The sequence below is a fragment of the Phyllobates terribilis genome, unplaced genomic scaffold (assembly GCF_046119375.1).
Source record: "Phyllobates terribilis strain yellow unplaced genomic scaffold, ASM4611937v1 Scaffold_63__1_contigs__length_7903474, whole genome shotgun sequence".
In the NCBI taxonomy this organism is placed as follows: Eukaryota; Metazoa; Chordata; class Amphibia; order Anura; family Dendrobatidae; genus Phyllobates; species Phyllobates terribilis.
The window spans coordinates 3,074,488-3,100,949 of record NW_027362823.1 but is presented as its reverse complement, the minus strand read 5'-3'; the positions used below and the strand labels follow the sequence as shown (position 1 = coordinate 3,100,949).

General features: G+C 47.8%; 14 non-coding genes and 3 pseudogenes across 14 annotated transcripts; all 17 read right to left on the bottom strand.

Annotated features, from left to right (window-relative positions):
* Positions 1–1,552: 1,552 nt before the first annotated feature.
* On the bottom strand, positions 1,553–1,744 carry LOC141193145 (U2 spliceosomal RNA). Its single transcript, XR_012266440.1, has one exon. It is a non-coding gene; the product is annotated as a U2 spliceosomal RNA (small nuclear RNA).
* A 5,564-nt stretch (positions 1,745–7,308) lies between these two features.
* LOC141192611 (U2 spliceosomal RNA) lies at positions 7,309–7,386 on the bottom strand (annotated as a pseudogene).
* Positions 7,387–8,499: 1,113 nt separating this feature from the next.
* On the bottom strand, positions 8,500–8,690 carry LOC141193031 (U2 spliceosomal RNA). Its single transcript, XR_012266330.1, has one exon. It is a non-coding gene; the product is annotated as a U2 spliceosomal RNA (small nuclear RNA).
* A 1,115-nt stretch (positions 8,691–9,805) lies between these two features.
* On the bottom strand, positions 9,806–9,996 carry LOC141192745 (U2 spliceosomal RNA). Its single transcript, XR_012266053.1, has one exon. It is a non-coding gene; the product is annotated as a U2 spliceosomal RNA (small nuclear RNA).
* Positions 9,997–11,111: 1,115 nt separating this feature from the next.
* On the bottom strand, positions 11,112–11,302 carry LOC141192744 (U2 spliceosomal RNA). Its single transcript, XR_012266052.1, has one exon. It is a non-coding gene; the product is annotated as a U2 spliceosomal RNA (small nuclear RNA).
* A 1,115-nt stretch (positions 11,303–12,417) lies between these two features.
* LOC141192743 (U2 spliceosomal RNA) lies at positions 12,418–12,608 on the bottom strand. Its single transcript, XR_012266051.1, has one exon. It is a non-coding gene; the product is annotated as a U2 spliceosomal RNA (small nuclear RNA).
* A 1,115-nt stretch (positions 12,609–13,723) lies between these two features.
* On the bottom strand, positions 13,724–13,909 carry LOC141192579 (U2 spliceosomal RNA). The gene has a single exon (XR_012265945.1). It is a non-coding gene; the product is annotated as a U2 spliceosomal RNA (small nuclear RNA).
* Positions 13,910–14,703: 794 nt separating this feature from the next.
* Positions 14,704–14,795, bottom strand: LOC141192632 (U2 spliceosomal RNA; annotated as a pseudogene).
* A 1,115-nt stretch (positions 14,796–15,910) lies between these two features.
* On the bottom strand, positions 15,911–16,101 carry LOC141192742 (U2 spliceosomal RNA). The gene has a single exon (XR_012266050.1). It is a non-coding gene; the product is annotated as a U2 spliceosomal RNA (small nuclear RNA).
* Positions 16,102–17,215: 1,114 nt separating this feature from the next.
* On the bottom strand, positions 17,216–17,406 carry LOC141192741 (U2 spliceosomal RNA). The gene has a single exon (XR_012266049.1). It is a non-coding gene; the product is annotated as a U2 spliceosomal RNA (small nuclear RNA).
* Positions 17,407–18,521: 1,115 nt separating this feature from the next.
* Positions 18,522–18,703, bottom strand: LOC141193132 (U2 spliceosomal RNA). The gene has a single exon (XR_012266428.1). It is a non-coding gene; the product is annotated as a U2 spliceosomal RNA (small nuclear RNA).
* Positions 18,704–19,227: 524 nt separating this feature from the next.
* On the bottom strand, positions 19,228–19,343 carry LOC141192621 (U2 spliceosomal RNA; annotated as a pseudogene).
* A 1,115-nt stretch (positions 19,344–20,458) lies between these two features.
* On the bottom strand, positions 20,459–20,649 carry LOC141192740 (U2 spliceosomal RNA). Its single transcript, XR_012266048.1, has one exon. It is a non-coding gene; the product is annotated as a U2 spliceosomal RNA (small nuclear RNA).
* Positions 20,650–21,764: 1,115 nt separating this feature from the next.
* LOC141193057 (U2 spliceosomal RNA) lies at positions 21,765–21,955 on the bottom strand. The gene has a single exon (XR_012266356.1). It is a non-coding gene; the product is annotated as a U2 spliceosomal RNA (small nuclear RNA).
* Positions 21,956–23,070: 1,115 nt separating this feature from the next.
* LOC141192739 (U2 spliceosomal RNA) lies at positions 23,071–23,261 on the bottom strand. The gene has a single exon (XR_012266047.1). It is a non-coding gene; the product is annotated as a U2 spliceosomal RNA (small nuclear RNA).
* A 1,115-nt stretch (positions 23,262–24,376) lies between these two features.
* On the bottom strand, positions 24,377–24,567 carry LOC141193037 (U2 spliceosomal RNA). Its single transcript, XR_012266336.1, has one exon. It is a non-coding gene; the product is annotated as a U2 spliceosomal RNA (small nuclear RNA).
* Positions 24,568–25,682: 1,115 nt separating this feature from the next.
* LOC141192738 (U2 spliceosomal RNA) lies at positions 25,683–25,873 on the bottom strand. The gene has a single exon (XR_012266046.1). It is a non-coding gene; the product is annotated as a U2 spliceosomal RNA (small nuclear RNA).
* Between the last annotated feature and the right edge of the window lie 589 nt (positions 25,874–26,462).

The window sequence follows — 26,462 nt, the reverse complement described above, 5'->3', positions numbered from 1 at the left end:
CGGATCAGCAGATGGTATCAAACAGGATGGAATTAGATACACTGCTCAGCAGACAGTATCACACAGGACAGGATTAGATACACAGCTCAGCTGACAATATCACACAGGAGAGGATTAGATACACAGCTCACTTGACAGTATCACACAGTAGAGGATTATATACATGGCTCAGCAGACAGTATCACACAGGATAGGCTTAGATACACAGTTCAGCAGGCAGTATCTCACAGGAAAGAATTAGATACACAGCTCAGCAAACATTATCACACAGGAGAGGATTAGATACATAGCTCAGCAGACAGTATCACACAGGAGAGGATTAGATACACGGCTCAGCAGACGGTATCACACAGGAGAGGATTAGATACACAGCTCAGCAGACAGTATCACACAGGAAAGGATTAGATACACAGCTCAGCAGATGGTATCACACAGGATAGGATTAGATACACAACTCAGCTGACAGTATCACACAGCACAGGATTAGATACAAAGCTCAGCAGATAGTATCACACAGGAGTGGATTAGATACACGGCTCAGCAGACAGTATCACACAGGGCGGGATTAGATACACGGCTCAGCAGACAGTATCACACAGGATAGGATTAGATACACAGTTCATCAGACAGTATCACACAGGAGTGGATTAGATACACGGCTCAGCAGACAGTATCGCACAGGGCGGGGTTAGATACACAGCTCAGCAGACAGTATCACACAGGAGTGGATTAGATACACGGCTCAGCAGACAGTATCACACAGGATAGGATTAGATACACAGTTCATCAGACAGTATCACACAGGAGTGGATTAGATACACGGCTCAGCAGACAGTATCGCACAGGGCGGGATTAGATACACGGCTCAGCAGACAGTATCACACAGCATAGGATTAGATACACTGCTCAGCAGATAGTATCACACAGGATAGGATTAGATGCACAGCTCAGCAGACAGTATCACACAGGAGAGGATTAGATACACAGCTCAGCAGACAATATCGCACAGGGGAGGATTAGATACATAGCTCAGCGGACTGTATCACACAGGAGAGCATTAGATACACAGCTCAGCAGATGGTATCACACAAGATAGAAATTTTAAGCGCAGCAGAGTAACCAGCGCACATACCTGTTAGCTCAGGTGAGTTTAAAAGGCTGCTGTTGATAACAAGGGCATTTGCTAAATAGATGGTGTGTGTGCAACAATATACTGAAAGGTCAATTATATTGTGCAGCTTATCTCACCACCTGTAGTTATTTAGGTGAAAGCTCCAAAATGCTTGCCTAATATGTCTGTTTATCCAAAAGGAAGTAAAAAGGGAGAGCTAGAAAGATAGCATTGCATCACATTACATGGCAATGCAATGCACAGTTGCTGAAGTTGAACCAAAATGAGCTTGTAATCTGGCTTCTGCAACTTTGAACATGAAAAATCCAATGAGGAGAAGAAAAGCAAAGCCAAAGAGTCCATCCCAAAATCCGACAAACAAGCAAAATGAACAAAAAACATTGAATTCAATTCTTTCTGATTTTAGAAACTGCATTAAAGAAGGGGTGCACCGGTCCTGGAGATACTGCAATACCAGGTCAATGCGTGGAGTGGACAGAGCAAGCTCTTTTTCCATCTCCCTGTTCTAAAAATCCATTTAATATATGGTCCCCAGATAGGGGACGTATCAGATATTAAACTGATAAGAACAGATTTTTGATTGAATATATCTTTTATTAGCACAAAAAATAAGTTAACAGACAGTGTACAGTGCCGCAGCCCAGTACACACAGAATTCTACATCATATTTACATAGCATGAGGATACGACGCACTAACTAGACACATCACACCCCTATGCTACACAAAACACTCAATCTGAAAGAAAAAGCATGTCAATCAATACAGTACGACGAACCGTGATAAGGGATGGGGATTGGGAAAAAGGGGATGGGGAGGGGAAAATCACAGGCCCGAAGCTTTATTGAAAGACAAGACACATAAGGGGAGAGGGGGAGGAGGGGTTTAGTCCTCGTCCTCGTCCTCCGGACCGTCCATGATGGAATAGTCTCTGAGCAGGCTGTGGATCAGCCTGCGGCAGTCCTGGATGGACATCCTCTCCCTCCTCAAGATGAGCCGGTTCCTGGCGACCCAAACGGCATCCTTGAAGCAGTTCATAAGGCGCCAAGCCTCCTGGATGGCTCCGACGGTATGAACCCCAGGGAAGAGTCCGTAAAGCACAGAATGGTGCGATAGGCTCGCCCTGGGGACAGAGTTCCTCAGGTCGTCCTCAAGTGCAGTCAATAGGCGCTGTGCAAATCCGCAGTCCCAAAAAGTGTGCAAAGATGTTTCCTCCACGAAGGGGCACCTTGGGCAGTACCGGGTCTTGCACAGGTTCCGGGCATGCATGAATGACCGGACGGGCAGTCCGCCCTGAATCGCCATCCACGACAAGTCCTTGTGCCCGTTGGTCAGCCTGTCAGACGACACATTTGTCCACACAGTCTCCAGCGTGTCCTGGTGAAGTCCTGTGATGTTCTCCACGTCATCCTTGGCTCTGATTAGCTTGTGGATAGTTTTGGGCTTCCACAAGTCGGGCTTGAGTCCCTCCAGTTGATGCTCCCCCACAAATCGAACGACGTCTCCGTAGAACCATGGCGTCGTCCAGTTGTAGGGGAAGGAGCTGTCCCACTTGTCCCAGCCGAGTCGCCTCCAAAGAGGAAGCAGGAAGAAGCGAGACATGGACCTGCCCGCGGAGCCATTCTTGACTTGCAAAGTCCGGCGGACACAATCACACACAAAAGAGGATCGCAGGAGGGTGGGGATATCTGGAACGCCCTTCCCACCCTTGCGAGGCTCCTTGTACATGACGGCCCGCCTGACTCTGTCCATCTTGGATCCCCAGACAAAGTGAAACACTGTCCTGGTAATGGCCCTGCACACAGTGACGTGTGGGGGCCAGGCCTGCGCCGTGTACTGCAAGACGGGCAGGACCTCATTACGCAGGACGAGTGCCTTACCCTCACAAGTGAGGTGTCTGAGGCTCCAGAGTCCGATCCGTTGCTTCACCTTGGCCAAGCGTTCTTGCCAGGACTTGAGGGCCGCTCCTTCCTTCCCGAACCAGACTCCCAGCACCTTGAGGAAATCCGGTTGAATGTTGAAGGGGAAGGGGGCGGAGGAGGCCGGCTGCCAATCCCCGAAGAGCATGGCTTCCGACTTCCTGCAGTTGACTTTGGCCCCTGAAGCCCGGCCGAACCTCTCACACGTCTGGACGAGGGCGTCGACTGAACCACGATCAGCGCAGAAGACGGTGACGTCGTCCATGTAGAGCGAGCACTTGACCTCGTGTCGTCCCGGACCCGGTGCGGTGATCCCTCTGATCTCTCCATTCTGCCGGATAGCCTCTGCGAAGAGTTCTATAACACAAACAAAAAGAAGAGGTGATAGAGGGCAGCCTTGTCTGACCCCAGAGAGGACAGGGAAGGGGTCAGTCTTCCAGCCGTTCACCAACACCGAGCTGTGGATATCAAAATACATCAGACGGACATACGAACAAAACATGTTACCCAAACCTAACCGGTGCAGAGCTCGGCCCATGAACTCGTGGGAAACCCGGTCGAAGGCCTTCTCCTGATCCAAGGAGACCAGGGCCGCGTGTGCGCGGCGGACCTTGATGTACTCGACCGTGTCCCGCACGAGAGCGAGGCTGTCTGCGATGCGACGTCCAGGGATGCCGCAGGTCTGGTCCGGGTGGATGATCCGTCCGATGACCGTCTTAAGTCGTGTCGCCATCGTCTTGGCCAGGATCTTGTAGTCCACGTTGAGCAGAGTGATGGGACGCCAATTCCTCAGGTCGCACCTCTCTCCCTTCCGCTTGTACAGGATCGTGACCATTCCTTCCCTCAAAGATGGAGGCATTCTACCCTCCACCACCATCTCCTCGTACAGGTCCAACAGGTCCGGACAGATGAGGTCTCCCAGCGCTACATAGAGCTCCGCTGGAAGACCATCACTGCCCGGGGTCCTGCCGGTCCTAAAGGATTTAGCGGCAGAGAGCAATTCGCCCACCATCAGAGGTTTGTCCAAGGCTGCCGTGCCTGCAGGATCAAGATGGTTAGTGATACCTGACAGGAACTTATCAGCAGCGTCGGGGTCGGTAGTCTTGTGGGAGTAGAGTTCGCTGTAGAAGTCGCTGACGACCCTCATCACGTCCTCCTTCCCACGTCGCATGTTTCCGCTCTCGTCTCGCAGCTCGTTCAGGGGCGTGTGACCGGCATGAAGTTTCCTGAAAAAGAATGAGTTACATTTCTCACCCTTCTCCAGATTCTCCACTTTGGAACGGAAGATGATTCGCTTGGACTTCTCCTCAAAGTGCCTTTTCAGGCTCTTCTTGGTCTCCTCCAGCTCCTCCCTCACGTCCCAGCCGCAGTGAAGAAGGTCCTGCAGCGACCGCAGCTCGCGCTGCAGCCCTCTGAAGTCCCTCCTCTTCTCACACTCCTGTTGTCGACCCTTGGCCTGAAAGAAACAGCGAAACTCAAGTTTAACATATTCCCACCAATCAGAGACTGTTTGGAAGCTACCCTTGTAGGACTGCCACATTGCGTAGGCTGCTCTCAGCTCCTCCACGACTTCATCCTGAGCCAGCAGAGCACAATTCAGCTTCCAGGAGCCGGGGCCGGACGGAAAACCGTCGCCGAGGACACCTTGTAAGTGAATGGCTCTGTGGTCGGAGAAGAAGCAGGAGACCATCGAGTGCCTACTCTGCCTGACTGCCCGAGAGGTGAACACAAAGTCAATCCTGGAGCGGAGTGAGCCATCGGGTCGGCTCCACGAATAGTTCGTGGAGCCTCTCCCCATGGAGCCCACCACGTCCTGAAGAGAGGCCTCGGTTACCATCTCGATGAGCAGCTTGGACGTGATGTCTAACTTGGCAGATGTGCCAGAACTACGACCGTCCTCCTCGATGGGGCAGTTGAAATCCCCGGCCATCACTAAGGTCCTGGTGGTGGCAAGCTGAAGCCGCAGGGTCTGGAAAAGCTCCAAACGCTCATTCTTCAGTGGGGACGCATACACGTTGATGAACCTGACAGGTTCTCCCGCCCAGTTGCCATCTACAACAAGAGCCCTGCCGCAGATGAGCTCCTGGACGGACTCAAGCGTGAATGCGCCCCCCCTGATCAGAATTGCGACCCCCGCAGACTTGCAGTCACCCCCACCGGACCAGTAGGATGGACCGTGGGACCACTCCCTGGCCAGATGTTTGAAGGACCTAGAGGAGGGAAGGGAACATTCCTGCAACATATAAACATCACACAACTGGGAAGTAAGGAAGGCATAAATAGTCTGACGTCTGAACTTGTCCTTGATGCTCCTGACATTAATGGAAAATAAGTTAATATTAGCCATCATGTAGGGAAAAAAGAAAAAGTTAGCGCAGGCAATACACCTTAGTTACCACTCCGGTCGGGTGGTCCCTCGTCGGTGTTGACTGCTGGTGACGGGATCACCAGCAGGCCCTCTTCCTCCATCTGGTCAAGCAGCGCGGCCTCAATCTCGGCGACCACCAGTTCCTCCTCTTCTGGCTCGGCCACCAGGGTCTCAACCATGTGCTCCATCTCTTCTGGCTCAGGGAGGGTATCCTCCTTTTCGCCTACGAAATCCAGAATCTTCTTTTTGGAGGATTCAGTAGCAGGGCTGTCCTCCACCTTCCTCTTTCCCCGGGTTGGAACTGGGGAGACAAGAAGGGGAAAATCCTCCTCGGAATAGATAGCGGCGGGTGGAGGAAAGGTTAATTCCACCGCTACCATGGTCTGGGGAGGGAGAGTGGCTGCCGGGGCAGGGGAAAGGACACCTGCTGAGGAGTAGGGGAAGGAGGAAGAGGAAGTGGAATCCTCAGCAGGGGTGGCCGGGGTGGGGGGGGATTGGACGGGGGTGGCAGGGGGAGGGATCGAGAGAGGGGTGACAGAACTCTTACCCTCCTTTGACTTTTTCTTCTGCTTCGGAGCTGCTGGGACCGTCGCTGGGGCTTTGGCCACCGACTCCTTGACCGCTTTGGCCTTGGTCGTCTCGGCCTTGGCCGCTGGGGCCTTGGTCGTCGCGTCCTTGACCTTCACAGGCCTGGTCGTCGGGGCCTTGTCCTCCGTAGCTGGGATCGTCGCAACCACCGATGCCCAGGATCTCTCACGCCTGGGGCAATCCTTGTACAGATGAGCCGCCAGCCCACACAGGTTGCAGGACGTCTTCTTCGGGCAGTCCTTCGAGCTGTGTCCCGTCACTCGACAAATCCTGCAGGCATCCTCCTTGCAGTCCTTCATCTCGTGGCCGTTCTTGCCGCATCTCCTGCAGTTCCGCGGCATGTCCGGGTAATAGATGAGGCCGTAGGAGTTGCCCAGGGAGAATGTCGGGGGCAGGTGCCGAAGTCCGTCTGAGTACGCCAGGTCCCTGTGAAGTCTAACGGTCACCGACCACTTACCTGTCCAGAAGCCGAGTCCATTCAGGATGTGAGAGGGTTCCTTCACAACCAAACAGAAGCGTCTCAGGAAGGTACAGATGTCTTGGCCTGGGGTGTGCGGGTTGCGCATGGAGACCGTGATCCTCCTTTCATCCCTCTGGATAGGGCAGCTACCTGTAAAGGCAGAGAAAGAATTATCCGGTCCTTTTGCGCTTACCATTTCCCAGAACCTCCTGCAGGTGTTCACAGTGGCGAAGGTGACGAAGAAGATCCCCGTCAAGAAGGTCTGGATGCTGAGGGTGTCCGACCTGGAGAAGCCTCGATCCAGCAGCATCTTCTGGCAGAACACGTCCGAGGACATGTCCGGCACCCTCCCATCCACTTCCTTCAGCTTCAGGGCCACCGTCTGCCGCATCCATGGCTCCAGGGCTGGAGCTTCGTGGCGGGGCTTCTGGGGTCCCTTCTGCTGGCCAGTCGTGGAGGCAGAGTCCTTGGGGTCAGAATCGGCTCCTGGCTGGGCCCTCCTGGCTGTCCCCAGCTCCAGGCTCTTCTTTTCGGCCTTCCTCGCAGCGCTTGCCATGGCTTTCCTCCTGCAGTTACTTCTTGGAGCTGGATCTGGAACTCTTCCCGGAATGGGTGGAGCTATGCAGATTCTTCTCCCGTCGTGTTCTGGACAAATTCCCCGAAAGGTCTTTGTCTCGATGATTTTCTTCCTCGAAGATTCCACAGGACAGCCCGATTCTTCTCCGAGTCTTCGTCTTCTTCTGGATTCTTTAGAGCTTCTTCCTCCCACCGATATCCGCCTTCGTTCTCTGATGTCAGCTGGGCTCCGAAGCTCTTCTCCTTCCGAGTTCGATCGCTCTCGTCAAGTGTAGATCGTAGCTCTTGTGTTCTTAAAAGAACAGATACTACACTTGATCTTAGCCAAAAGGCCGAGAAGCGATAACCAGAATTGGTTTCAAACTACGGAGCCACCCAAGGATCCTGAAAAGTCCATTTGTGGAGATGAGCTCCTGGACTCCCGTTAAGAAGACATGTTGTCAACCTCTAGATCCCTTACATGCCTGCACTTTTCGGCTTGCTGCTGCTGCAATCCACGCGTTTTAGATCTGCATAACTCCACCTCTTTAAACACAGCACCTTCACCCCCTGCTGTTCCCACCCGCCTCAACACCGTTGGAAGGGAGGAGAACCAATTAAGGCGGGGGGTGGGGTGGAACGAGCAGCTGTCTACCCTTAGCAGGAGGGCTCCTGATTACATACCTCTCCTGCTGCTGCTGCTGCTGGCTGTCCAGCAGCAGACTGAAGGTGGCTGCTGCTGTGCACAGGTATATAAAGGCTCAGAGCCTATTATGACACGCGCAGCCAGCGTTCCATTGCCACATTCCATCTACTGCAGGCAGGATACCTGGCTGGCTGAATGTCGCTGAGAAGCTCACAGAGACCGCCATAAGCAACAGTTTAACAGAATGCCACAGACTAATCAACCAAACTTTTTGGGTTGGGTTCTCTTTTATAGTCTGCAGGCATTAAATGAAAGAAGTCAGTGTTCCAGCAGAAGGAGACAACGTTTCAGAAAAGGCATTGTAGCAAACCAAAAAAGAAATTTTAAGCGCAGCAGAGTAACCAGCGCACATACCTGTTAGCTCAGGTGAGTTTAAAAGGCTGCTGTTGATAACAAGGGCATTTGCTAAATAGATGGTGTGTGTGCAACAATATACTGAAAGGTCAATTATATTGTGCAGCTTATCTCACCACCTGTAGTTATTTAGGTGAAAGCTCCAAAATGCTTGCCTAATATGTCTGTTTATCCAAAAGGAAGTAAAAAGGGAGAGCTAGAAAGATAGCATTGCATCACATTACATGGCAATGCAATGCACAGTTGCTGAAGTTGAACCAAAATGAGCTTGTAATCTGGCTTCTGCAACTTTGAACATGAAAAATCCAATGAGGAGAAGAAAAGCAAAGCCAGAGTCCATCCCAAAATCCGACAAACAAGCAAAATGAACAAAAAACATTGAATTCAATTCTTTCTGATTTTAGAAACTGCATTAAAGAAGGGGTGCACCGGTCCTGGAGATACTGCAATACCAGGTCAATGCGTGGAGTGGACAGAGCAAGCTCTTTTTCCATCTCCCTGTTCTAAAAATCCATTTAATATATGGTCCCCAGATAGGGGACGTATCAGATATTAAACTGATAAGAACAGATACTACACTTGATCTTAGCCAAAAGGCCGAGAAGCAATAACCAGAATTGGTTTCAAACTACGGAGCCACCCAAGGATCCTGAAAAGTCCATTTGTGGAGATGAGCTCCTGGACTCCCGTTAAGAAGACATGTTGTCAACCTCTAGATCCCTTACATGCCTGCACTTTTTGGCTTGCTGCTGCTGCAATCCACGCGTTTTAGATCTGCATAACTCCACCTCTTTAAACACAGCACCTTCACCCCCTGCTGTTCCCACCCGCCTCAACACCGTTGGAAGGGAGGAGAACCAATTAAGGCGGGGGGTAGGGTGGAACGAGCAGCTGTCTACCCTTAGCAGGAGGGCTCCTGATTACATACCTCTCCTGCTGCTGCTGCTGCTGGCTGTCCAGCAGCAGACTGAAGGTGGCTGCTGCTGTGCACAGGTATATAAAGGCTCAGAGCCTATTATGACACGCGCAGCCAGCGTTCCATTGCCACATTCCATCTACTGCAGGCAGGATACCTGGCTGGCCGAATGTCGCTGAGAAGCTCACAGAGACCGCCATAAGCAACAGTTTAACAGAATGCCACAGACTAATCAACCAAACTTTTTGGGTTGGGTTCTCTTTTATAGTCTGCAGGCATTAAATGAAAGAAGTCAGTGTTCCAGCAGAAGGAGACAACGTTTCAGAAAAGGCATTGTAGCAAACCAAAAAAGAAATTTTAAGCGCAGCAGAGTAACCAGCGCACATACCTGTTAGCTCAGGTGAGTTTAAAAGGCTGCTGTTGATAACAAGGGCATTTGCTAAATAGATGGTGTGTGTGCAACAATATACTGAAAGGTCAATTATATTGTGCAGCTTATCTCACCACCTGTAGTTATTTAGGTGAAAGCTCCAAAATGCTTGCCTAATATGTCTGTTTATCCAAAAGGAAGTAAAAAGGGAGAGCTAGAAAGATAGCATTGCATCACATTACATGGCAATGCAATGCACAGTTGCTGAAGTTGAACCAAAATGAGCTTGTAATCTGGCTTCTGCAACTTTGAACATGAAAAATCCAATGAGGAGAAGAAAAGCAAAGCCAAAGAGTCCATCCCAAAATCCGACAAACAAGCAAAATGAACAAAAAACATTGAATTCAATTCTTTCTGATTTTAGAAACTGCATTAAAGAAGGGGTGCACCGGTCCTGGAGATACTGCAATACCAGGTCAATGCGTGGAGTGGACAGAGCAAGCTCTTTTTCCATCTCCCTGTTCTAAAAATCCATTTAATATATGGTCCCCAGATAGGGGACGTATCAGATATTAAACTGATAAGAACAGATACTACACTTGATCTTAGCCAAAAGGCCGAGAAGCGATAACCAGAATTGGTTTCAAACTACGGAGCCACCCAAGGATCCTGAAAAGTCCATTTGTGGAGATGAGCTCCTGGACTCCCGTTAAGAAGACATGTTGTCAACCTCTAGATCCCTTACATGCCTGCACTTTTCGGCTTGCTGCTGCTGCAATCCACGCGTTTTAGATCTGCATAACTCCACCTCTTTAAACACAGCACCTTCACCCCCTGCTGTTCCCACCCGCCTCAACACCGTTGGAAGGGAGGAGAACCAATTAAGGCGGGGGGTGGGGTGGAACGAGCAGCTGTCTACCCTTAGCAGGAGGGCTCCTGATTACATACCTCTCCTGCTGCTGCTGCTGCTGGCTGTCCAGCAGCAGACTGAAGGTGGCTGCTGCTGTGCACAGGTATATAAAGGCTCAGAGCCTATTATGACACGCGCAGCCAGCGTTCCATTGCCACATTCCATCTACTGCAGGCAGGATACCTGGCTGGCTGAATGTCGCTGAGAAGCTCACAGAGACCGCCATAAGCAACAGTTTAACAGAATGCCACAGACTAATCAACCAAACTTTTTGGGTTGGGTTCTCTTTTATAGTCTGCAGGCATTAAATGAAAGAAGTCAGTGTTCCAGCAGAAGGAGACAACGTTTCAGAAAAGGCATTGTAGCAAACCAAAAAAGAAATTTTAAGCGCAGCAGAGTAACCAGCGCACATACCTGTTAGCTCAGGTGAGTTTAAAAGGCTGCTGTTGATAACAAGGGCATTTGCTAAATAGATGGTGTGTGTGCAACAATATACTGAAAGGTCAATTATATTGTGCAGCTTATCTCACCACCTGTAGTTATTTAGGTGAAAGCTCCAAAATGCTTGCCTAATATGTCTGTTTATCCAAAAGGAAGTAAAAAGGGAGAGCTAGAAAGATAGCATTGCATCACATTACATGGCAATGCAATGCACAGTTGCTGAAGTTGAACCAAAATGAGCTTGTAATCTGGCTTCTGCAACTTTGAACATGAAAAATCCAATGAGGAGAAGAAAAGCAAAGCCAAAGAGTCCATCCCAAAATCCGACAAACAAGCAAAATGAACAAAAAACATTGAATTCAATTCTTTCTGATTTTAGAAACTGCATTAAAGAAGGGGTGCACCGGTCCTGGAGATACTGCAATACCAGGTCAATGCGTGGAGTGGACAGAGCAAGCTCTTTTTCCATCTCCCTGTTCTAAAAATCCATTTAATATATGGTCCCCAGATAGGGGACGTATCAGATATTAAACTGATAAGAACAGATACTACACTTGATCTTAGCCAAAAGGCCGAGAAGCGATAACCAGAATTGGTTTCAAACTACGGAGCCACCCAAGGATCCTGAAAAGTCCATTTGTGGAGATGAGCTCCTGGACTCCCGTTAAGAAGACATGTTGTCAACCTCTAGATCCCTTACATGCCTGCACTTTTCGGCTTGCTGCTGCTGCAATCCACGCGTTTTAGATCTGCATAACTCCACCTCTTTAAACACAGCACCTTCACCCCCTGCTGTTCCCACCCGCCTCAACACCGTTGGAAGGGAGGAGAACCAATTAAGGCGGGGGGTGGGGTGGAACGAGCAGCTGTCTACCCTTAGCAGGAGGGCTCCTGATTACATACCTCTCCTGCTGCTGCTGCTGCTGGCTGTCCAGCAGCAGACTGAAGGTGGCTGCTGCTGTGCACAGGTATATAAAGGCTCAGAGCCTATTATGACACGCGCAGCCAGCGTTCCATTGCCACATTCCATCTACTGCAGGCAGGATACCTGGCTGGCTGAATGTCGCTGAGAAGCTCACAGAGACCGCCATAAGCAACAGTTTAACAGAATGCCACAGACTAATCAACCAAACTTTTTGGGTTGGGTTCTCTTTTATAGTCTGCAGGCATTAAATGAAAGAAGTCAGTGTTCCAGCAGAAGGAGACAACGTTTCAGAAAAGGCATTGTAGCAAACCAAAAAAGAAATTTTAAGCGCAGCAGAGTAACCAGCGCACATACCTGTTAGCTCAGGTGAGTTTAAAAGGCTGCTGTTGATAACAAGGGCATTTGCTAAATAGATGGTGTGTGTGCAACAATATACTGAAAGGTCAATTATATTGTGCAGCTTATCTCACCACCTGTAGTTATTTAGGTGAAAGCTCCAAAATGCTTGCCTAATATGTCTGTTTATCCAAAAGGAAGTAAAAAGGGAGAGCTAGAAAGATAGCATTGCATCACATTACATGGCAATGCAATGCACAGTTGCTGAAGTTGAACCAAAATGAGCTTGTAATCTGGCTTCTGCAACTTTGAACATGAAAAATCCAATGAGGAGAAGAAAAGCAAAGCCAAAGAGTCCATCCCAAAATCCGACAAACAAGCAAAATGAACAAAAAACATTGAATTCAATTCTTTCTGATTTTAGAAACTGCATTAAAGAAGGGGTGCACCGGTCCTGGAGATACTGCAATACCAGGTCAATGCGTGGAGTGGACAGAGCAAGCTCTTTTTCCATCTCCCTGTTCTAAAAATCCATTTAATATATGGTCCCCAGATAGGGGACGTATCAGATATTAAACTGATAAGAACAGATACTACACTTGATCTTAGCCAAAAGGCCGAGAAGCGATAACCAGAATTGGTTTCAAACTACGGAGCCACCCAAGGATCCTGAAAAGTCCATTTGTGGAGATGAGCTCCTGGACTCCCGTTAAGAAGACATGTTGTCAACCTCTAGATCCCTTACATGCCTGCACTTTTCGGCTTGCTGCTGCTGCAATCCACGCGTTTTAGATCTGCATAACTCCACCTCTTTAAACACAGCACCTTCACCCCCTGCTGTTCCCACCCGCCTCAACACCGTTGGAAGGGAGGAGAACCAATTAAGGCGGGGGGTGGGGTGGAACGAGCAGCTGTCTACCCTTAGCAGGAGGGCTCCTGATTACATACCTCTCCTGCTGCTGCTGCTGCTGGCTGTCCAGCAGCAGACTGAAGGTGGCTGCTGCTGTGCACAGGTATATAAAGGCTCAGAGCCTATTATGACACGCGCAGCCAGCGTTCCATTGCCACATTCCATCTACTGCAGGCAGGATACCTGGCTGGCTGAATGTCGCTGAGAAGCTCACAGAGACCGCCATAAGCAACAGTTTAACAGAATGCCACAGACTAATCAACCAAACTTTTTGGGTTGGGTTCTCTTTTATAGTCTGCAGGCATTAAATGAAAGAAGTCAGTGTTCCAGCAGAAGGAGACAACGTTTCAGAAAAGGCATTGTAGCAAACCAAACAAGAAATTTTAAGCGCAGCAGAGTAACCAGCGCACATACCTGTTAGCTCAGGTGAGTTTAAAAGGCTGCTGTTGATAACAAGGGCATTTGCTAAATAGATGGTGTGTGTGCAACAATATACTGAAAGGTCAATTATATTGTGCAGCTTATCTCACCACCTGTAGTTATTTAGGTGAAAGCTCCAAAATGCTTGCCTAATATGTCTGTTTATCCAAAAGGAAGTAAAAAGGGAGAGCTAGAAAGATAGCATTGCATCACATTACATGGCAATGCAATGCACAGTTGCTGAAGTTGAACCAAAATGAGCTTGTAATCTGGCTTCTGCAACTTTGAACATGAAAAATCCAATGAGGAGAAGAAAAGCAAAGCCAAAGAGTCCATCCCAAAATCCGACAAACAAGCAAAATGAACAAAAAACATTGAATTCAATTCTTTCTGATTTTAGAAACTGCATTAAAGAAGGGGTGCACCGGTCCTGGAGATACTGCAATACCAGGTCAATGCGTGGAGTGGACAGAGCAAGCTCTTTTTCCATCTCCCTGTTCTAAAAATCCATTTAATATATGGTCCCCAGATAGGGGACGTATCAGATATTAAACTGATAAGAACAGATTTTTTTTTTTTTTTTTTTTTTGAAAGCCCGAATTCGTGTACAAAACCCGAGTGCGCTTAAAAAAGTGACAAGTGCCACAAAAAAAGTGCACTAGGATGCTGGTCTTCTTGAAACCCTCTCCAAAAGGAGAAGGGTCCCCCAAACCATTCCCCGTCCCTCCGAGCCAAAAGGCCACAGCGAGGAACAGGGACAAAAAGCCACCTCCAGCCGAAGCCAGAGGCGACCCAATCTTACCCCCAGCACCTGCCCGAGTTCTCACCCGAGCAAGGCACTGGGAGCCAAAGACTGTGCTCCCCTCCCGGAAGAGGGGAGCCAACAACGCTCTCCTCCCGAAAGAGGAGAGCCAGGGGGGTTCAGGGGGGAGCGGAACCTGATGGCCACACACTCCCCCCCTAGACCTGCCAAGAGAGGAACCCGTAAGGGAACCGCATCCCGACAAAATCCTAGTAGGACGTGACACACGTGAATAAGTGGACACACAGTGACAAAGAAATTAAATAAATAGTGAAGGTTTCACAGTATAATACTGCCCGGACCTTCGACCGGGAATTGAAAAATTCCCCATCCTAAGGCCAGAAGGCCCGGAATAAGGGTGTGTGCGAAGAAAGAAAATTTGAAGTGCTTGTGCAAATGTGCCATAAACTCAAGTGGGGTTCCCAATCCCAGTGAGTTAAGGCACCCCAGGGTCACCACTCCTGGGGCACTTCACACTTCGGGCTTTCGATCTTCCCCGGCCCAATGGCGTCGATCCTGGGGGGACATGCTTTCCACCAGATGACTATATTAGCCACCTGGCGTACTAACAAGCGCCTAAACCCCAGTGTGCATAATGTATCAATCTACTAGGGCGGCCAACATCCAAAACCGCCTTTTCGAAAGATACTACACTTGATCTTAGCCAAAAGGCCGAGAAGCGATAACCAGAATTGGTTTCAAACTACGGAGCCACCCAAGGATCCTGAAAAGTCCATTTGTGGAGATGAGCTCCTGGACTCCCGTTAAGAAGACATGTTGTCAACCTCTAGATCCCTTACATGCCTGCACTTTTCGGCTTGCTGCTGCTGCAATCCACGCGTTTTAGATCTGCATAACTCCACCTCTTTAAACACAGCACCTTCACCCCCTGCTGTTCCCACCCGCCTCAACACCGTTGGAAGGGAGGAGAACCAATTAAGGCGGGGGGTGGGGTGGAACGAGCAGCTGTCTACCCTTAGCAGGAGGGCTCCTGATTACATACCTCTCCTGCTGCTGCTGCTGCTGGCTGTCCAGCAGCAGACTGAAGGTGGCTGCTGCTGTGCACAGGTATATAAAGGCTCAGAGCCTATTATGACACGCGCAGCCAGCGTTCCATTGCCACATTCCATCTACTGCAGGCAGGATACCTGGCTGGCTGAATGTCGCTGAGAAGCTCACAGAGACCGCCATAAGCAACAGTTTAACAGAATGCCACAGACTAATCAACCAAACTTTTTGGGTTGGGTTCTCTTTTATAGTCTACAGGCATTAAATGAAAGAAGTCAGTGTTCCAGCAGAAGGAGACAACGTTTCAGAAAAGGCATTGTAGCAAACCAAAAAAGAAATTTTAAGCGCAGCAGAGTAACTAGCGCACATACCTGTTAGCTCAGGTGAGTTTAAAAGGCTGCTGTTGATAACAAGGGCATTTGCTAAATAGATGGTGTGTGTGCAACAATATACTGAAAGGTCAATTATATTGTGCAGCTTATCTCACCACCTGTAGTTATTTAGGTGAAAGCTCCAAAATGCTTGCCTAATATGTCTGTTTATCCAAAAGGAAGTAAAAAGGGAGAGCTAGAAAGATAGCATTGCATCACATTACATGGCAATGCAATGCACAGTTGCTGAAGTTGAACCAAAATGAGCTTGTAATCTGGCTTCTGCAACTTTGAACATGAAAAATCCAATGAGGAGAAGAAAAGCAAAGCCAAAGAGTCCATCCCAAAATCCGACAAACAAGCAAAATGAACAAAAAACATTGAATTCAATTCTTTCTGATTTTAGAAACTGCATTAAAGAAGGGGTGCACCGGTCCTGGAGATACTGCAATACCAGGTCAATGCGTGGAGTGGACAGAGCAAGCTCTTTTTCCATCTCCCTGTTCTAAAAATCCATTTAATATATGGTCCCCAGATAGGGGACGTATCAGATATTAAACTGATAAGAACAGATACTACACTTGATCTTAGCCAAAAGGCCGAGAAGCGATAACCAGAATTGGTTTCAAACTACGGAGCCACCCAAGGATCCTGAAAAGTCCATTTGTGGAGATGAGCTCCTGGACCCCGTTAAGAAGACATGTTGTCAACCTCTAGATCCCTTACATGCCTGCACTTTTCGGCTTGCTGCTGCTGCAATCCACGCGTTTTAGATCTGCATAACTCCACCTCTTTAAACACAGCACCTTCACCCCCTGCTGTTCCCACCCGCCTCAACACCGTTGGAAGGGAGGAGAACCAATTAAGGCGGGGGGTGGGGTGGAACGAGCAGCTGTCTACCCTTAGCAGGAGGGCTCCTGATTACATACCTCTCCTGCTGCTGCTGCTGCTGGCTGTCCAGCAGCAGACTGAAGGTGGCTGCTGCTGTGCACAGGTATATAAAGGCTCAGAGCCTATTATGACACGCGCAGCCAGCGTTCCATTGCCACATTCCATCTACTGCAGGCAGGATACCTGGCTGGCTGAATGTCGCTGAGAAGCTCACAGAGACCGCCATAAGCAACAGTTTAACAGAATGCCACAGACTAATCAACCAAACTTTTTGGGTTGGGTTCTCTTTTATAGTCTGCAGGCATTAAATGAAAGAAGTCAGTGTTCCAGCAGAAGGAGACAACGTTTCAGAAAAGGCATTGTAGCAAACCAAAAAAGAAATTTTAAGCGCAGCAGAGTAACCAGCGCACATACCTGTTAGCTCAGGTGAGTTTAAAAGGCTGCTGTTGATAACAAGGGCATTTGCTAAATAGATGGTGTGTGTGCAACAATATACTGAAAGGTCAATTATATTGTGCAGCTTATCTCACCACCTGTAGTTATTTAGGTGAAAGCTCCAAAATGCTTGCCTAATATGTCTGTTTATCCAAAAGGAAGTAAAAAGGGAGAGCTAGAAAGATAGCATTGCATCACATTACATGGCAATGCAATGCACAGTTGCTGAAGTTGAACCAAAATGAGCTTGTAATCTGGCTTCTGCAACTTTGAACATGAAAAATCCAATGAGGAGAAGAAAAGCAAAGCCAAAGAGTCCATCCCAAAATCCGACAAACAAGCAAAATGAACAAAAAACATTGAATTCAATTCTTTCTGATTTTAGAAACTGCATTAAAGAAGGGGTGCACCGGTCCTGGAGATACTGCAATACCAGGTCAATGCGTGGAGTGGACAGAGCAAGCTCTTTTTCCATCTCCCTGTTCTAAAAATCCATTTAATATATGGTCCCCAGATAGGGGACGTATCAGATATTAAACTGATAAGAACAGATACTACACTTGATCTTAGCCAAAAGGCCGAGAAGCGATAACCAGAATTGGTTTCAAACTACGGAGCCACCCAAGGATCCTGAAAAGTCCATTTGTGGAGATGAGCTCCTGGACTCCCGTTAAGAAGACATGTTGTCAACCTCTAGATCCCTTACATGCCTGCACTTTTCGGCTTGCTGCTGCTGCAATCCACGCGTTTTAGATCTGCATAACTCCACCTCTTTAAACACAGCACCTTCACCCCCTGCTGTTCCCACCCGCCTCAACACCGTTGGAAGGGAGGAGAACCAATTAAGGCGGGGGGTGGGATGGAACGAGCAGCTGTCTACCCTTAGCAGGAGGGCTCCTGATTACATACCTCTCCTGCTGCTGCTGCTGCTGGCTGTCCAGCAGCAGACTGAAGGTGGCTGCTGCTGTGCACAGGTATATAAAGGCTCAGAGCCTATTATGACACGCGCAGCCAGCGTTCCATTGCCACATTCCATCTACTGCAGGCAGGATACCTGGCTGGCTGAATGTCGCTGAGAAGCTCACAGAGACCGCCATAAGCAACAGTTTAACAGAATGCCACAGACTAATCAACCAAACTTTTTGGGTTGGGTTCTCTTTTATAGTCTGCAGGCATTAAATGAAAGAAGTCAGTGTTCCAGCAGAAGGAGACAACGTTTCAGAAAAGGCATTGTAGCAAACCAAAAAAGAAATTTTAAGCGCAGCAGAGTAACCAGCGCACATACCTGTTAGCTCAGGTGAGTTTAAAAGGCTGCTGTTGATAACAAGGGCATTTGCTAAATAGATGGTGTGTGTGCAACAATATACTGAAAGGTCAATTATATTGTGCAGCTTATCTCACCACCTGTAGTTATTTAGGTGAAAGCTCCAAAATGCTTGCCTAATATGTCTGTTTATCCAAAAGGAAGTAAAAAGGGAGAGCTAGAAAGATAGCATTGCATCACATTACATGGCAATGCAATGCACAGTTGCTGAAGTTGAACCAAAATGAGCTTGTAATCTGGCTTCTGCAACTTTGAACATGAAAAATCCAATGAGGAGAAGAAAAGCAAAGCCAAAGAGTCCATCCCAAAATCCGACAAACAAGCAAAATGAACAAAAAACATTGAATTCAATTCTTTCTGATTTTAGAAACTGCATTAAAGAAGGGGTGCACCGGTCCTGGAGATACTGCAATACCAGGTCAATGCGTGGAGTGGACAGAGCAAGCTCTTTTTCCATCTCCCTGTTCTAAAAATCCATTTAATATATGGTCCCCAGATAGGGGACGTATCAGATATTAAACTGATAAGAACAGATTTTTTGATTGAAGCTGCATCCAAGGCACTGAAAAATGTGACCGAAGTCACACCAAAACAGCGCACGAGGCGAGGATTCATGTGGACCCTTCCCGGAGGAGAGGGTCCCCAATAAACCATCCCCATCCCTCCGAGCCAGAAGGCCACAGCGAGGGTCAGGGATCTCCGATGCTCTCCCTAGCCGAAGCCGGAGAAGAGCCGTTTTCGTGCTCCCAGCTTCCATCTAGGCTGCCACCCTAGTGGAGCTGGAGCCTGTGTTGGTTTCTCAGCCCAAAGCTGACCGGACCTCCGACCGGGTTTATAAAAATTCCCCTTCCTAGCCCGGAGGCCAGGAATAGGGGGGGTTGCTCAGAAAGTATGATTGGCAAAGGTGCGGCGTGCTACGAAGCCAAGTCTTTCTGGGGTTCCCAGTCCCAGTAAGCTTGGACTCCCACCAGGGCGCCTACTCCTGGGGCACATTGCTCCAAAGCCCTCACACTTACCCAGCCTAGTGACTTCGATCCTGGAGGGCCATGTTTTCCATCAGATAACTCTATGAGCCACCTGGCGTACTAACAAGTGCACCAAACCAGTGTGTAATATGCATCAATTTACTAGGGCAGCCCAAGGACAAAACTGCCTTTTCAAAAGATACTACACTTGATCTTAGCCAAAAGGCCGAGAAGCGATAACCAGAATTGGTTTCAAACTACGGAGCCACCCAAGGATCCTGAAAAGTCCATTTGTGGAGATGAGCTCCTGGACTCCCGTTAAGAAGACATGTTGTCAACCTCTAGATCCCTTACATGCCTGCACTTTTCGGCTTGCTGCTGCTGCAATCCACGCGTTTTAGATCTGCATAACTCCACCTCTTTAAACACAGCACCTTCACCCCCTGCTGTTCCCACCCGCCTCAACACCGTTGGAAGGGAGGAGAACCAATTAAGGCGGGGGGTGGGGTGGAACGAGCAGCTGTCTACCCTTAGCAGGAGGGCTCCTGATTACATACCTCTCCTGCTGCTGCTGCTGCTGGCTGTCCAGCAGCAGACTGAAGGTGGCTGCTGCTGTGCACAGGTATATAAAGGCTCAGAGCCTATTATGACACGCGCAGCCAGCGTTCCATTGCCACATTCCATCTACTGCAGGCAGGATACCTGGCTGGCTGAATGTCGCTGAGAAGCTCACAGAGACCGCCATAAGCAACAGTTTAACAGAATGCCACAGACTAATCAACCAAACTTTTTGGGTTGGGTTCTCTTTTATAGTCTGCAGGCATTAAATGAAAGAAGTCAGTGTTCCAGCAGAAGGAGACAACGTTTCAGAAAAGGCATTGTAGCAAACCAAAAAAGAAATTTTAAGCGCAGCAGAGTAACCAGCACACATACCTGTTAGCTCAGGTGAGTTTAAAAGGCTGCTGTTGATAACAAGGGCATTTGCTAAATAGATGGTGTGTGTGCAACAATATACTGAAAGGTCAATTATATTGTGCAGCTTATCTCACCACCTGTAGTTATTTAGGTGAAAGCTCCAAAATGCTTGCCTAATATGTCTGTTTATCCAAAAGGAAGTAAAAAGGGAGAGCTAGAAAGATAGCATTGCATCACATTACATGGCAATGCAATGCACAGTTGCTGAAGTTGAACCAAAATGAGCTTGTAATCTGGCTTCTGCAACTTTGAACATGAAAAATCCAATGAGGAGAAGAAAAGCAAAGCCAAAGAGTCCATCCCAAAATCCGACAAACAAGCAAAATGAACAAAAAACATTGAATTCAATTCTTTCTGATTTTAGAAACTGCATTAAAGAAGGGGTGCACCGGTCCTGGAGATACTGCAATACCAGGTCAATGCGTGGAGTGGACAGAGCAAGCTCTTTTTCCATCTCCCTGTTCTAAAAATCCATTTAATATATGGTCCCCAGATAGGGGACGTATCAGATATTAAACTGATAAGAACAGATACTACACTTGATCTTAGCCAAAAGGCCGAGAAGCGATAACCAGAATTGGTTTCAAACTACGGAGCCACCCAAGGATCCTGAAAAGTCCATTTGTGGAGATGAGCTCCTGGACTCCCGTTAAGAAGACATGTTGTCAACCTCTAGATCCCTTACATGCCTGCACTTTTCGGCTTGCTGCTGCTGCAATCCACGCGTTTTAGATCTGCATAACTCCACCTCTTTAAACACAGCACCTTCACCCCCTGCTGTTCCCACCCGCCTCAACACCGTTGGAAGGGAGGAGAACCAATTAAGGCGGGGGGTGGGGTGGAACGAGCAGCTGTCTACCCTTAGCAGGAGGGCTCCTGATTACATACCTCTCCTGCTGCTGCTGCTGCTGGCTGTCCAGCAGCAGACTGAAGGTGGCTGCTGCTGTGCACAGGTATATAAAGGCTCAGAGCCTATTATGACACGCGCAGCCAGCGTTCCATTGCCACATTCCATCTACTGCAGGCAGGATACCTGGCTGGCTGAATGTCGCTGAGAAGCTCACAGAGACCGCCATAAGCAACAGTTTAACAGAATGCCACAGACTAATCAACCAAACTTTTTGGGTTGGGTTCTCTTTTATAGTCTGCAGGCATTAAATGAAAGAAGTCAGTGTTCCAGCAGAAGGAGACAACGTTTCAGAAAAGGCATTGTAGCAAACCAAAAAAGAAATTTTAAGCGCAGCAGAGTAACCAGCGCACATACCTGTTAGCTCAGGTGAGTTTAAAAGGCTGCTGTTGATAACAAGGGCATTTGCTAAATAGATGGTGTGTGTGCAACAATATACTGAAAGGTCAATTATATTGTGCAGCTTATCTCACCACCTGTAGTTATTTAGGTGAAAGCTCCAAAATGCTTGCCTAATATGTCTGTTTATCCAAAAGGAAGTAAAAAGGGAGAGCTAGAAAGATAGCATTGCATCACATTACATGGCAATGCAATGCACAGTTGCTGAAGTTGAACCAAAATGAGCTTGTAATCTGGCTTCTGCAACTTTGAACATGAAAAATCCAATGAGGAGAAGAAAAGCAAAGCCAAAGAGTCCATCCCAAAATCCGACAAACAAGCAAAATGAACAAAAAACATTGAATTCAATTCTTTCTGATTTTAGAAACTGCATTAAAGAAGGGGTGCACCGGTCCTGGAGATACTGCAATACCAGGTCAATACGTGGAGTGGACAGAGCAAGCTCTTTTTCCATCTCCCTGTTCTAAAAATCCATTTAATATATGGTCCCCAGATAGGGGACGTATCAGATATTAAACTGATAAGAACAGATACTACACTTGATCTTAGCCAAAAGGCCGAGAAGCGATAACCAGAATTGGTTTCAAACTACGGAGCCACCCAAGGATCCTGAAAAGTCCATTTGTGGAGATGAGCTCCTGGACTCCCGTTAAGAAGACATGTTGTCAACCTCTAGATCCCTTACATGCCTGCACTTTTCGGCTTGCTGCTGCTGCAATCCACACGTTTTAGATCTGCATAACTCCACCTCTTTAAACACAGCACCTTCACCCCCTGCTGTTCCCACCCGCCTCAACACCGTTGGAAGGGAGGAGAACCAATTAAGGCGGGGGGTGGGGTGGAACGAGCAGCTGTCTACCCTTAGCAGGAGGGCTCCTGATTACATACCTCTCCTGCTGCTGCTGCTGCTGGCTGTCCAGCAGCAGACTGAAGGTGGCTGCTGCTGTGCACAGGTATATAAAGGCTCAGAGCCTATTATGACACGCGCAGCCAGCGTTCCATTGCCACATTCCATCTACTGCAGGCAGGATACCTGGCTGGCTGAATGTCGCTGAGAAGCTCACAGAGACCGCCATAAGCAACAGTTTAACAGAATGCCACAGACTAATCAACCAAACTTTTTGGGTTGGGTTCTCTTTTATAGTCTGCAGGCATTAAATGAAAGAAGTCAGTGTTCCAGCAGAAGGAGACAACGTTTCAGAAAAGGCATTGTAGCAAACCAAAAAAGAAATTTTAAGCGCAGCAGAGTAACCAGCGCACATACCTGTTAGCTCAGGTGAGTTTAAAAGGCTGCTGTTGATAACAAGGGCATTTGCTAAATAGATGGTGTGTGTGCAACAATATACTGAAAGGTCAATTATATTGTGCAGCTTATCTCACCACCTGTAGTTATTTAGGTGAAAGCTCCAAAATGCTTGCCTAATATGTCTGTTTATCCAAAAGGAAGTAAAAAGGGAGAGCTAGAAAGATAGCATTGCATCACATTACATGGCAATGCAATGCACAGTTGCTGAAGTTGAACCAAAATGAGCTTGTAATCTGGCTTCTGCAACTTTGAACATGAAAAATCCAATGAGGAGAAGAAAAGCAAAGCCAAAGAGTCCATCCCAAAATCCGACAAACAAGCAAAATGAACAAAAAACATTGAATTCAATTCTTTCTGATTTTAGAAACTGCATTAAAGAAGGGGTGCACCGGTCCTGGAGATACTGCAATACCAGGTCAATGCGTGGAGTGGACAGAGCAAGCTCTTTTTCCATCTCCCTGTTCTAAAAATCCATTTAATATATGGTCCCCAGATAGGGGACGTATCAGATATTAAACTGATAAGAACAGATACTACACTTGATCTTAGCCAAAAGGCCGAGAAGCGATAACCAGAATTGGTTTCAAACTACGGAGCCACCCAAGGATCCTGAAAAGTCCATTTGTGGAGATGAGCTCCTGGACTCCCGTTAAGAAGACATGTTGTCAACCTCTAGATCCCTTACATGCCTGCACTTTTCGGCTTGCTGCTGCTGCAATCCACGCGTTTTAGATCTGCATAACTCCACCTCTTTAAACACAGCACCTTCACCCCCTGCTGTTTCCACCCGCCTCAACACCGTTGGAAGGGAGGAGAACCAATTAAGGCGGGGGGTGGGGTGGAACGAGCAGCTGTCTACCCTTAGCAGGAGGGCTCCTGATTACATACCTCTCCTGCTGCTGCTGCTGCTGGCTGTCCAGCAGCAGACTGAAGGTGGCTGCTGCTGTGCACAGGTATATAAAGGCTCAGAGCCTATTATGACACGCGCAGCCAGCGTTCCATTGCCACATTCCATCTACTGCAGGCAGGATACCTGGCTGGCTGAATGTCGCTGAGAAGCTCACAGAGACCGCCATAAGCAACAGTTTAACAGAATGCCACAGACTAATCAACCAAACTTTTTGGGTTGGGTTCTCTTTTATAGTCTGCAGGCATTAAATGAAAGAAGTCAGTGTTCCAGCAGAAGGAGACAACGTTTCAGAAAAGGCATTGTAGCAAACCAAAAAAGAAATTTTAAGCGCAGCAGAGTAACCAGCGCACATACCTGTTAGCTCAGGTGAGTTTAAAAGGCTGCTGTTGATAACAAGGGCATTTGCTAAATAGATGGTGTGTGTGCAACAATATACTGAAAGGTCAATTATATTGTGCAGCTTATCTCACCACCTGTAGTTATTTAGGTGAAAGCTCCAAAATGCTTGCCTAATATGTCTGTTTATCCAAAAGGAAGTAAAAAGGGAGAGCTAGAAAGATAGCATTGCATCACATTACATGGCAATGCAATGCACAGTTGCTGAAGTTGAACCAAAATGAGCTTGTAATCTGGCTTCTGCAACTTTGAACATGAAAAATCCAATGAGGAGAAGAAAAGCAAAGCCAAAGAGTCCATCCCAAAATCCGACAAACAAGCAAAATGAACAAAAAACATTGAATTCAATTCTTTCTGATTTTAGAAACTGCATTAAAGAAAGGGTGCACCGGTCCTGGAGATACTGTAATACCAGGTCAATGCGTGGAGTGGACAGAGCAAGCTCTTTTTCCATCTCCCTGTTCTAAAAATCCATTTAATATATGGTCCCCAGATAGGGGACGTATCAGATATTAAACTGATAAGAACAGATACTACACTTGATCTTAGCCAAAAGGCCGAGAAGCGATAACCAGAATTGGTTTCAAACTACGGAGCCACCCAAGGATCCTGAAAAGTCCATTTGTGGAGATGAGCTCCTGGACTCCCGTTAAGAAGACATGTTGTCAACCTCTAGATCCCTTACATGCCTGCACTTTTCGGCTTGCTGCTGCTGCAATCCACGTGTTTTAGATCTGCATAACTCCACCTCTTTAAACACAGCACCTTCACCCCCTGCTGTTCCCACCCGCCTCAACACCGTTGGAAGGGAGGAGAACCAATTAAGGCGGGGGGTGGGGTGGAACGAGCAGCTGTCTACCCTTAGCAGGAGGGCTCCTGATTACATACCTCTCCTGCTGCTGCTGCTGCTGGCTGTCCAGCAGCAGACTGAAGGTGGCTGCTGCTGTGCACAGGTATATAAAGGCTCAGAGCCTATTATGACACGCGCAGCCAGCGTTCCATTGCCACATTCCATCTACTGCAGGCAGGATACCTGGCTGGCTGAATGTCGCTGAGAAGCTCACAGAGACCGCCATAAGCAACAGTTTAACAGAATGCCACAGACTAATCAACCAAACTTTTTGGGTTGGGTTCTCTTTTATAGTCTGCAGGCATTAAATGAAAGAAGTCAGTGTTCCAGCAGAAGGAGACAACGTTTCAGAAAAGGCATTGTAGCAAACCAAAAAAGAAATTTTAAGCGCAGCAGAGTAACCAGCGCACATACCTGTTAGCTCAGGTGAGTTTAAAAGGCTGCTGTTGATAACAAGGGCATTTGCTAAATAGATGGTGTGTGTGCAACAATATACTGAAAGGTCAATTATATTGTGCAGCTTATCTCACCACCTGTAGTTATTTAGGTGAAAGCTCCAAAATGCTTGCCTAATATGTCTGTTTATCCAAAAGGAAGTAAAAAGGGAGAGCTAGAAAGATAGCATTGCATCACATTACATGGCAATGCAATGCACAGTTGCTGAAGTTGAACCAAAATGAGCTTGTAATCTGGCTTCTGCAACTTTGAACATGAAAAATCCAATGAGGAGAAGAAAAGCAAAGCCAAAGAGTCCATCCCAAAATCCGACAAACAAGCAAAATGAACAAAAAACATTGAATTCAATTCTTTCTGATTTTAGAAACTGCATTAAAGAAGGGGTGCACCGGTCCTGGAGATACTGCAATACCAGGTCAATGCGTGGAGTGGACAGAGCAAGCTCTTTTTCCATCTCCCTGTTCTAAAAATCCATTTAATATATGGTCCCCAGATAGGGGACGTATCAGATATTAAACTGATAAGAACAGATACTACACTTGATCTTAGCCAAAAGGCCGAGAAGCGATAACCAGAATTGGTTTCAAACTACGGAGCCACCCAAGGATCCTGAAAAGTCCATTTGTGGAGATGAGCTCCTGGACTCCCGTTAAGAAGACATGTTGTCAACCTCTAGATCCCTTACATGCCTGCACTTTTCGGCTTGCTGCTGCTGCAATCCACGCGTTTTAGATCTGCATAACTCCACCTCTTTAAACACAGCACCTTCACCCCCTGCTGTTCCCACCCGCCTCAACACCGTTGGAAGGGAGGAGAACCAATTAAGGCGGGGGGTGGGGTGGAACGAGCAGCTGTCTACCCTTAGCAGGAGGGCTCCTGATTACATACCTCTCCTGCTGCTGCTGCTGCTGGCTGTCCAGCAGCAGACTGAAGGTGGCTGCTGCTGTGCACAGGTATATAAAGGCTCAGAGCCTATTATGACACGCGCAGCCAGCGTTCCATTGCCACATTCCATCTACTGCAGGCAGGATACCTGGCTGGCTGAATGTCGCTGAGAAGCTCACAGAGACCGCCATAAGCAACAGTTTAACAGAATGCCACAGACTAATCAACCAAACTTTTTGGGTTGGGTTCTCTTTTATAGTCTGCAGGCATTAA